Source organism: Hermetia illucens, chromosome 1, assembly GCF_905115235.1.
Source record: "Hermetia illucens chromosome 1, iHerIll2.2.curated.20191125, whole genome shotgun sequence".
Lineage (NCBI taxonomy): Eukaryota > Metazoa > Arthropoda > Insecta > Diptera > Stratiomyidae > Hermetia > Hermetia illucens.
The window spans coordinates 147,955,520-147,967,577 of NC_051849.1; the positions used below are offsets into that span (position 1 = coordinate 147,955,520).

Sequence of the window (12,058 nt, forward strand, 5' to 3'; positions counted from 1 at the left end):
CGGTTGCTGCATATGTAATTAGTCTCGTGTATGCCACATATTTTCAAAACTTGTTGCCACATAAATAATATTGTATGTAATCCAATATCCTAGACGCAAGACTAGTAAATATTTTCATTATTGTTCTCACACCAAATGAAACCACTTTTTGTATTTAAGAAATAAATCAAATGAAATACAATCACTGTTACAACTGCAGCCCAACAAGTTACTCGTTCTTTTATTTTACTCCATACATTGATTCTTCAAGCTGGATTTTGTTTACAGTAGTAAATTCAGATTCAGATATTGGAACGTTGTCATTATGGTGAAAGATCTAGCGAGTAACCAAAAATTGAACTTTAATGCCGTCACCAGACTGGTCCAGAACTTCAGAAGTATGGAAGCAGCCGGCACTGCTTGGCTTATTTCGGGATGAGGATACCAGATTGGATCCCAGGAAGTGACAGCTTCATTGACATATACGTCATTATTAGTGAAAACGGTATGGAAGAGTTACTACCATTTGATCAGCAACAGCAGTATTGATCATACCAACGATTATGTAGATAATGCCAGCCAAGTTGATCCACGCTGCTGATTCCGGGTTTAAAAAACCATCTCAATTTGACCTACTACTTAGCACCGATATTTACGAAAATATTTTGAGCAACGGATTCAAAAATGGATATCCATGTGAACAAAAAACTAAGCTTGGATGGGTGTTGTTTGGGTCTTGCAAAAGGTCAAACAGCAGATGTAACATCAACATCTTTCATAACAGGCAAAGAATTAGACAAAAATCTCCCTTAATTTTGAGAATTAGGGGACCCAGCCACAAAATTAAAACTGGCAGACCTCGAGGCAGAAAAGCATTACTCCACTCATAACCTACGGAAGCTGTGGAGTTATTCTGTGGTATTAGCATTCATCGACGATGTCAGCTGAAAGCAAGATTGTAAGGACTCTGTACGAATTGTCTACATAAGATTCCGGTCTCGAAAAAGATGATAGCAGAAATATCATCAGTTCACCGAAGAATATCTTCGACTTGGCCACATGGGAAAGATTCTAGAGAGTTAGATACAAATCGAAGAGTGCTTTTATTCTCCACACCATGAGATCGTTACGGAAAACAGTTCAACAACTAAACTGTGAGTTATCTTTAATGCCTCCCAAAAATCTTCTGGAGGAAAATCACTAAACGATTTACTACATATCGGGCCAACGCTCCAGAAGAGCCATAGGTTTGTCAATACTGCGGACATTGAAGATGTATCGGCAGATAGAAGTACATGAGAATGACCAAAGCTATCAACGCATTTTATGGCGGTTTAACACAAATAGACTATACTCCGGACGCGAATCGAGCACAGAACCTTCCATAAGGTCAGTTAGGTTTCAACACAGTAGTAGAGTTAGGAGTTGTCTCCTAAATGCGCATAATAGAAGAATTCTTGGCAACAGCCTCGAAAGAGATCACCATCTGATAGTCGTTTACGTATTTCGTCCGCTACTTTAGGCAGGGTTGGACAGCTGCGACCCTCCAAGTTCGACATCCACCGCTGGTATGATCTAACTGTCGCTCGACATTGGTACAGCTATTTTGCTGATCCGACGGTAGATATACTGAGTAACCCACCTGGGAATATTGATGAGCATTGGGCTACCATCAAAAACGCTTTGTTCTCGGGTGCTCAAAGATCGTCGGCCACGTCCCGAAGTGGCGTCATAAGATCTGACTGACTGTGGAATCATAGAAGCCGATCGATTAACGGAAGGATGTACTCCAACTTCGATATCGAGCGAAATCCTAAGAGGTCAGCGTAGTGTACGCCGTGGCAAGAGAATTTGCTGTTGCGCTGTCAATCATCATCTAAGACTTTGAAACCTAAAGTGAATAATCTGACACAATATATTTATATACATTATGAGGTAGATACAAATAAGATAAACGTACACCCAAATATTCCTGCACAAGAAGTATAGAAACCCCTTCATACCTGAAGCGACTTGTTCTCGTAACACAGTGCTGGTAAGATAATCATTAACTTTGCATAATGATCTGGCTACGGAGATTAAACACTCTTTGGGAACTTAAAGGTTCCACAAAAACTCCAATAGACGACGAATCCGATTAAGGCAAAGAGTTGAACAGTATATTACAATATTTCAACTCTAATAGTAATTTAAAGATTGTAATTAGAAGTATTATACCTTTTTCGTAGCCAACATATTAAAAAGTTTTGGGTACTATACACGCAGGCACACGTTTAGCAAGTGCGAATTCGAAATTCAGCCATGACAACAGGCTCAATCGTTTTTGACAAATACATAGACACGCAGATATTGATTTGTTTTTTTTATGCAAATTTATCTTTTTCCAAAATCATAGTTACTCAGTAACTGCAAAAACCAATGCTAGCTTCAGAACTATACGCTTACTACTGCAAGATACAGCATTCATACACTAATCAAAATCTTTTACCGGCTTTTAATAGATACTCTTGGACCAATTCAGAACTAAACGAATGATGTTGCTTAAAAATGAGTTAGAAGAAAGGCATATATGTATGTATGTATGTAAGACTGTCGAGCCAATATAGCCAAGTTTTTATCAACATTGAAGATTTACTCGGCATGCATTCTCTTCACCTATGGAAATCGGAAATCTATGTGGGTAATAGAATTTGTGTGTTAGAGAAACTCTAACTTCTGTAATTTAATGAAAATTTTTCTCAAACCAAATGTTATTGAAGTTTGTAGCTGCTAAGAAACACCAAAGAAAAGCCAATGATATTCAACTAGTTGAGCCATCGAGCGAAGTCAACGTTTAAGAAGGAAAAATCTTCGATAATACATTCACTTTCTCTCGGTACATACACGACTAGAAAAATTTGATCCAACGCTGGAGGTAACCGCTGAAAACTCATAGAAGCTGTGATACAGATTTGGCGAGATTCAAGCCGGAATTTATTGAATCTATTTAACCCACTTTTCTAACAAGCGACGTTCATAGATTTTAAGCATGTTCAAGAAGTAAGTGGCCGTGATCGTCTAGTGGTTAGGACCCTACGTTGTGGCCGTAGTAACCCAGGTTCGAATCCTGGTCACGGCAAACTTCGACATATATTTTTGGCGAATAATGCAAGCTCCTCCTCTACAATGAACCTCGGAAGATGTTTCCTCAATTTTTGTAAAAAATAGTGATATACTATTATTATTATTTCGGAGCCTAGACACTGTGACATATAGTGGCAGCTTCGCGATTTTTTCACCTTTTTTGGTTTAATAACTGATGAGAATTGATCCGTGGCAAAATGATAACTTTTTAGCACTCCCCCCTAACCTCGGTTTGATACCCTTCAAGAGTATATTGGGTGGAAAGAAAATAGACAATCTCCTTTTCACATGTATGAAAACCCCTCAAACCTACTGTAGAATTCTGACATTCACTGTTCCCACCTTCCTACCAAATTTTGTATGAATAGGAATAACATTTTTTGAGAAAAGTGGACATGACGGACAGACAAATAAACATAGCAAAGCATCTCGAAGATGATGACATGTACTCATGAGAAACAATGTTAAAGTTTGATTAGCGAGCAGTGGACTGGCACTTGCGAAGGCAAAGACGCAAGCGGTCATCACCTAGCGCCGTAGGAAGTCATATCACTATTTCCAAACCAGAAATCAAATTCTTGGGCGTAATGATTTTCATTTTTAAGCAGCACGTAGAGTATACTTGCGAAAAAGCATCCACCACAAGTATGGCTGTAGCAACAATGATGCCGAGTGTTGAAGCGCCGCGGCATATTTTCAGACTGCTTACAGCCAGGGTGGTAAGTTTTATCTTGCTGTGCACAGTCCCAGTTTGGGGAACTGCGCTATATGTTTTATATAACGCATATAAACTGAACGCATTCAACAGAAGAGCAGCACTAAGGATATGTTCTGCTTTCAGGACCATCTCAGATGACGTGACGTTGATCATCTCGGGAATGTTGCCAATTTACTTTTTGGCAAACGGGATGAAAAGCATATACTCGCAGGTGAAAAAGCTAAAAGAAAGAGATCCATAGGATCGCTGGACGCAGCTTAATCCGTACCATCGTGGCCATTGAGATACACTCAATACCTGGACAGGTTGAAGTTAGACACCTAACTTGACTGATCCAACTGAGGACCCAGTGCATGCATTCTTCCAATACTTAAGGTCAGTGGAAAAAAAAAATAAACTTGGTGGAAATTCTAGGCGAAAAGCGATCATCGAAAAATTTTGTCGGGAGAATGCCAGAGTGTCAGAATTATTGGAATGCAATCAGCTAAACGATTGCAAGGATCCAGGGTAAACTGGTAAAAGCATAAAAAGTTAGAAAGGCGCACATAAAAGGAAAGAGATCTAGTTTAAGTAAGCTAACTCCGCCCCGTGATATGTTCCTAATTGTGGTTCCACGAGGCAGTGGGGAGTCGTTAGTGTTTTAGTGGATCAAAATCATGCACACCGCATCTTCAGGACAGTGGCTTTTGAAAATTTCCAACTCCTTAAAAAAGGACTGACACACAGACTGACAGACAGGCAGACAAACAGACACGAATTACGAAGACCAGAGGCCGTATTTTGCCCGAGGCTTTCGCTGAACTAGACTTGTTTGTAAACACCGGAATTGTACCCACTTTTGAAGGCTCGGGCTCAATAGTCGATTTGACATATGTGAGTACCACATTGGCGAGGAGAACAGTATGATTAATCAGTGGGCACTGTCCCATAACGACCACGAGACAATTTTCCCCTAAATCGAAAATGGGCCGCGCGGCGATATACGTTTCAGGATTGGTATGTGAAATTTTTCAAGGGGATGCATTCATAGAGATACCTTCGGGAGACCATAATCCCGAGGTGCGGCTTCAGAAACGTTAGCACAAATGATTAGATGCATAATGAGAGCATGCGATGTTGCATTGTAAAAATGAATGCGAATCGCATCGACCCAACAATGATATTGTGCAGCAACGTCAATTAAGCCCCTGCCTTCAATGTCAGCAAGCAAGTTGATTCACTAACAAGCAGCAGCGCATTAGGAGTTGCGTCCGGAAAGCTTAGTGGTTAGGGTGCGAGGCCGTGTTTTAAGTCTCATTGGTAGCAGCCCAATTTATGTCGTGACTATATCAGATAATAGTCGACTCAGCTGCAAATAAGTACTGAGTCAAATCAGAGTAAAAATCACGGCAAGCGCATTACTGACTATATTAACTCCTACAGAGTGACGTAGTCCTGTACTATTGCAATATTGGATGAAGTACTCTAACTTGCTTCGTGGCGCAGATCCAATTGTACTGTCACGGCACTTCGGTGGAGCTCCAGTAGTTGGGTCTGAACCTTCACCATCCATTTCACCCTCGTTTTCTAAAATGTCTAGCCAATGGATAGCCGTCGAACTGACCGTGACGAATACTAGCCACCGTACTCCTATCACGAAAGTGTTGAGGTCGGGGGTTCCTCAAAAAACAAAGGCTGACAAAGGTGGCATCCGCGGATGGCAAACCCGCGCCGGAGGTGTGAGCCAGTGTTGAGGTCAGGCTAACGGAGATGGTCATCGAGTATCTCCTTGATGGTAATTGAGAAAAGGAGTGATGTAGAACTACATTTGATTCTTCCCAGGTGGCTCGCAAGTTCCACGTCACAGCATGCGAAGATCAATTCCCGGGTTCTGCGTCGCTAAGATACCTTGCAGGGCATGAAGCTCACAGTTGTCCCATATAACGAGATACCCAGGGAATTTCCATTTCCATTTCCATGGTGATCAATAAGGAGGAACCCTAGATGAAAATCCAACTGTTTTTACCTCGCATAAATGGATGAAACTGAATGAAACTGCAGCACTAAAAATGTGGCTCAACTAATCTCTGGGTCCTACGTTAGATTGTTACTGATGCACTAGATTGTCAAAACCATCAAAGGATAAGGGACATCGATCGCAACAAATCTAGAGCACGTATTCTTGCCCGGAAAACCTACACGTTTCTTGTGTTCGGACTTGATTTCCAGTGACCTAACCGTGATCAAACTGGAACCGGCGTGAGTGGAGAGCATATATATCTTTGCCTGGTTCACGACCAATCAACTCCGCCAGAAGAACTACAACATTTATCGTTCACCACTGGAACAAAAATAGGAGATTGTTAATATGCTGCAATGTCAATGCAATGAGGTAGATGGGAAATCAAAAAAAAGAGGTGAGTCTTTCTTTGACTTTATTACTAACACAAACCTATTCGTGTCTAATAGGGGTAGTAGACCAACCTTCCCTTTCCCCAGTCCGAAGAACGGTGTCGGTTGGGAAGAGGTTTCTGATATCATCTTACTAACCGACATGTCTGTCCGACATGTTTGGCTTGTCAGATTACACTGGATATTTTTCAATCTAAATTTTGAATTTAAGATGAAAGATAAGATGACTGCAAAATGCAGCGAAAAACATTCCAACCGTAGTAGATTGAAATTTGGTCAACCTAAGAAAGCTGATCAGGGAGGACCTCAACATCTACTACAGATACAAATACTGGCAGCCATCAAGGGTATCAGAAGAGGTGCAAGAGGGCCAACAAGACTGTCAGGAAGCTAAACTGTTGCCAAAACATCGAAAACGTCAGCAAATTTGCGAGACTCAGTAAACTTCCAGCCAAGGAATATAGGAGTCCCTCCTTTCTTACAAAGTTCGAGGATTTCTGAACGGAATCTTAAGGTGAGACCGGGGAGTTGCTAGTTCACATGAACTTTCCTACTAAGGAGGACCGCTATGAATCAGACCCATGTTTGGAGGGTATGCAGCCCCAATTGTGTGAGATTATGATCGGTAATTAATAATAATCGTTGGTGCAATAATCCATATTGGATCAGGGCTTTGAAATGTGTTAGAGCACTTCATTCAAGACCGTTACGTTACACTACCGTATACTGTAGGAGGCAATGTGGTCAGCATTGCACTCGCCCGAGATTATTACTGTGATTTCACTCAGCTGAGTCGACTGGTATCCAACATCCCTTCACGATAACAAACCCCTCTGTCAAAAGTGAGATTTGAGCCGCGACCTTCTGCTACGACAGCCCAGTGCTCTAACCACTTGAGCCATCCGGACACTCGGTAATTGCCAAAAATAAAATCATCTGGGCTATAAAAAGCTTATCCACATGTTAATTTCGGGGAACAGATGACGTAATGCCAGCATGATCCAGAAACATTAAGAAAGGGTTGCGCCGTGACTTGTGTGAAGAACAAGGCAAAGTCGGCCTCATATCTTTCATGTTGAAGACGCTAGAACGCGTCCTGGGCATCCACTGAAGGACCAACAAGTTTTAGCACGCTTACCTCAACAAAAAATCCATAGAAACCGTTCGCGAGGTAACTAGCATGGTTGAGCAAATGCTTCCGGAAAGTATTCAACAAGATTAGTATCAAAGACATTAATGAATCTCTAACCAGAATCGATTTTAACGTACGTCTTGCGTAAAGGATAGTATCCATGCTACAAACTAGGATAATCCAATCTATTCTGGGAGGTAGCCACTTGACCAAAGCTATGAGCCCCAGAGTGGCGCCATCTCTCCGGTGCTCTAGTTGATATGGATGCAATGAGGATGAATGAATTTTTGGACAAGAGCGGGGTGAAAATGGTAGTCTATGCTGTGACTTGGTGATATTGGTATCAAGGAAGCTTCTCTCCATTATGAGTGAAATCATGGAGGGAATGTTGGGAAAAGTCTGTCTGCGGAACGCAGGATGAAGGTGATGTTATTTACCACCAAGGCAAAAGTACCCCTTATCAACAAAGATTGGTTCTTTCTGTATGTGTATAAATCCTAAATTAAATTGGAGACTGAACATAGAACTCAGAAATAAGAAAACATGTAGATAATTTTATTCCTGCAAGAGAACATTTTCAAAGAGATGGGGTCTTCTACCGAGGATGATTTTCTGGATACAGGTAGTTGTCGTTCGTCTCATTCTAATCTACGATTTCATTATGTGGTGGCCGAGGCTGAGTAAGAAGTACAGTAGAATCAAGCTTAATAGCATTCAAAGCTGCGTGTGCAGATACTATTGGGGCTTTGTAGTCCTGCCCGGGAAATCGCCTCCCAAATCCTCTTCCTCTGTACCTCCTTACTAAATACGCTATAGTGTGCAATACTGTCAGCCGAATCCTAGGCGAAGTGCCTCGGCACCTCTGAGCATCCCCAACGGGCTGCACCACAAGAATACTGTGCGCTTTACAACTAGGCCAGATCGGCGACATGTTGCAAGCTAATGACACTCTCTCTCATTGACCAATCAAAAATGGTCTCTGGGAGGGTTGGTAGGGGATTTGTCATCCTTTGTGAATGCTACGAGGTGGCTCTTAAGAGCTGAGCCAGGCAAACTCTGCTCCCCGTGTTATTCACACAGCAATCATGGTCTTAGAAGTTCTTATTTTTCTTCAAAGGCGCGACAGGCCAAATCGGCCCTTGGCCCCCAGAATAGGCTTCCTCCAGCCATCTCGATCCTTCGATCGCGTTCTCCAGTCAAAAAATTTCAGTAGCTTTTCACTAATCTCACCCACTCCAACTCATTGAAGGACTCAAACAATTTTCGTAGCTTTACCACCCCCGACGCTGCTGGATCGCCACAGAGCTGGTACAACTCATGGTTATATCTAATTCGCCAGTCAGCTCCATCTTCTACCGGTGCAAGTATTCGAACTTTACGTTCGGATTTGCCGATGGACTTCTCTAACGTCTGCGAGTAGAGATGCTTTTATAGATTCGGAGCTTATTTTTCTTGTGCACTCTTTTTCTTTTCATTTTCCATAGGACTGAGTAGTTGATTTGTTGGCCATAATTATTCGTCGCTGAACTTCGTCCTTTTCATTACAATCTTTCGCTATGTTTACTCCTAGGTACACAAAGTTCAACACGTTTTCAAAATTAAAGTCGCACATTGTCAGCTTTTGTCGTATTGGCTTCTGTTTTCTTGATTGGGACATGAATTTTGTTTTCATTTTGTAGGGCAAATTCTTGCGCTGCTTCATTTAGTTGTAGGAATACTTCCTTGACGTCTGAGATTGCACGTGCTATGCCACTATTTGCGAAGATTTATAGAGCAATGTTCCCATGGTACCTAACTCAAGTTTACGGATAAGAAGTCTTCGAAGTGACTATAATCCCTGATAGAATTTTACACTCTTTTGGAACCTCGAAGATTTCCCTCTCTTCATAAGACGGTGGCATGACTGTCTTCTTCATAACCGGTCATCGTTTTTTTTGAATAATTTATAGTTGTTTTTATTGAGGAATGAATTTCAATGTGAATATTTTCCCAAAATGCAATAATAACACTTTCGTTATCATCTGGTTTGTATATAAAATAGTAATTAGTCCGCCTGAAAATCAAATCTTTACATTTCGTTCACGGATGAAACATTTAGCATAAAACGAGAGATTCAACAAAGTAGAAATATTCACAATTCATTATCTACAAGATTCAAGTCCCCACAACGAATGAATTCCACAATAATCTAATCAAAGAAAATTGGTTTAAAATTCAAATGTGAAACTGGCTTCTAGTCTCTCCAGATGTGATACCACTTTCCGGCATGCTTGTAAGCTGACGCTATGTAAAGATACAATCGGAATGATTCAACCCATCTATGTATCTATAAAAAATTCGTCTGGATTAAGAAAGAGATAAAGTGGAGCAGATTAACTTTAATTATTTTGGATAGTGCCGGACAGACACAAGAAGTAAATGGCCGTGATCGTCTAGTGGTTAGGACCCTACGTTGTGGCCGTAGTAACCCAGGTTCGAATCCTGGTCACGGCACACTTCTGACTATATTTTTGCGAAATTATTCAGAAAATTCGGCGCTGTTGACCAACAACGCTAAAAGCAAAATTATAGCAGATGCAACAAGACACTGAATTCAATGAATTTTTGAAGCCGAGTGCTCACAAACTCTAAAAATTATTAAATCAACTTCTTGATATTCAGCCCGAAGTCCTCAATAATGAATCCAATTTTTGTATCTTTTTAATCATCCCTTTTTAATTTGAACAGAACGGAAAGATGGAGGCATTTATATTTAACATATTCATGTCATTTTGCAATGTGAATGCATGTATGATATTTACTATAATATAGGTCTTGCTAAGACTTTAGTATTGAAAATAATCGCTTCCAGGCCATCTACAAACACCTTAATACTGGATAAGCGGAGCACGTCGTCACCCTTTATGACCACATGTACCTGTTTAACATCACGTCATAAAAATTACTTCTTGTGAAGAATTATAAATAACTATTAGATCTAAAAATAAACGATTTCTGGAATAGCTGAGTCAAGTAACCACCATCCCTGGGGGTAAACACACCTGGGCCGATCAGCAGGTAAAATATACAACTCGCGTGTTACGTACATTTCGCATATAATGTGCCCTTCGGGGCTATAGACAAGAAACTTTACGTCCATCATGTGGCAATTAATGCCAATTTCCAAAGCCTACGTGTCATTTCTAGAGTTTTACGCATAACGACTTGTCATAATATCACCTTTTAATGCATCCAAGTTGGAATCAGGGTTCGCTTCAATGGAGCGCCGCAAGTGGAGAGCACGCCACTGTTCAGGTTTGCCCCAATAAACAATAATTTGTGTTCTAAAAAGAGGTTCTACCGATGCAACAGGGCGTCATTACGGAATGGATTCTTATGACTAAAACTGCCTAAGGTTATGTTACTGGACACTAATTAAGGTTTTAATTCCAAATCATTTATCTCTATTATTTCAGGTTACATTTAATCTCAATGAAAATAAGCCGGAAACCAAAAAATTCAACACTTAAGGTATGTATCAAAAATTTTATGTATTTCAAATGTGAACATACTTAGTTACATGACGATTCCATTAAAATGCCAGTAGGCCATAGTGTATATGAATTCATTTTAATGTGATTCTGCCATTCTAGGGTGCAGTAAATTATTACGAAATAAGCAATTTCAACTTATTATAACTTAACTAATTATATTACGACTTCCTACAAACTTTCCAATATTATGACATACTCCTACACCGCGCTTTTCTTTGAGGCCGAGGTCTTATATGGAGGAATCTTCATTGCTTTTTACAAATTTTCCGACTAGGAAAGATTGATATTAAAAATTAGTTCTGTCATCTTCACATTGTTAATTTTTTGACCACTCTCCAACTTGACAAACGAGGTCAGCGAAAAAATGTGCATAGTCCGGATATGCCCACAAAATTTCATTTCAATATATACTGCCGCCTCCGAGAGAAATGCGTATGAAGGACAGACAAACCAACAGCGAGACGCGTAATAGACGGATTTAAAAAGGTGGATTTCTGTTCGAACTATCTAAGACAAAGAATGAGCACGACAATTTGAAAATGAACATCGAGGCAGTACGAGCAATTTTTGGTTGTGGAAAAGCTCCCGGCTGTTGATACCCAGCGACCGCAGTGCTACAGTAGTAGAAAGCGTGGTTACCATGGTATCTATTTACAATATTTTTCCTAAGAGGTCACCACCGAAGGCAACGTTATCCTCGGCAGTTGAGAGTCATTGCGGAGTTTCTCTTCTAAACTACGGATAGTCTCCGGATCGAAGTTAATACTAGTGTTATAAGAGACGAATGTATAAGGCAGGAAACTGGAGCAGTGTTTCTTTTGTCAGGAGAATGCAGAAAATAATTATGACAAAGAGAGGTGCAATATCGACCGAAATATCAGGGTTCTGGTACGAGGCATTAAGTTGTCCTTTATAAGGGAACTAAGCGAAAAAAGTATCATATGGCAAAATAAGATACCTCCTCAATTTAAGGTATGAGTACGCAGGGAGACAGAGTAGTGAAAACAATGAACGAAGTGGGAATCTAATATGAAAACTAGATAAATTCAGCGAGAAATCATCAAAGCATAGTTACGAAAGGTTAAACTGAACGTAGCGAACGAAAAGGAGGGTGTCCTTATTACCAATCGCCGGAAAAAACAATACTCCCAAAACCTGGATCGATAATTATGAGGTCGTTTC

At 40.5% G+C, this 12,058-nt stretch overlaps 1 protein-coding gene and 2 non-coding genes across 5 annotated transcripts in view; 2 read left to right on the top strand and 1 right to left on the bottom strand.

Annotated features, from left to right (window-relative positions):
- Positions 1–12,058, bottom strand: part of LOC119646149 (cGMP-dependent protein kinase, isozyme 2 forms cD4/T1/T3A/T3B) — a 533,343-nt gene that overhangs the window by 334,458 nt on the left and 186,827 nt on the right. The window lies entirely within an intron of this gene.
- On the top strand, positions 3,026–3,097 carry Trnah-gug. Its single transcript has one exon. It is a non-coding gene; the product is annotated as a tRNA-His (tRNA).
- Positions 9,765–9,836, top strand: Trnah-gug. Its single transcript has one exon. It is a non-coding gene; the product is annotated as a tRNA-His (tRNA).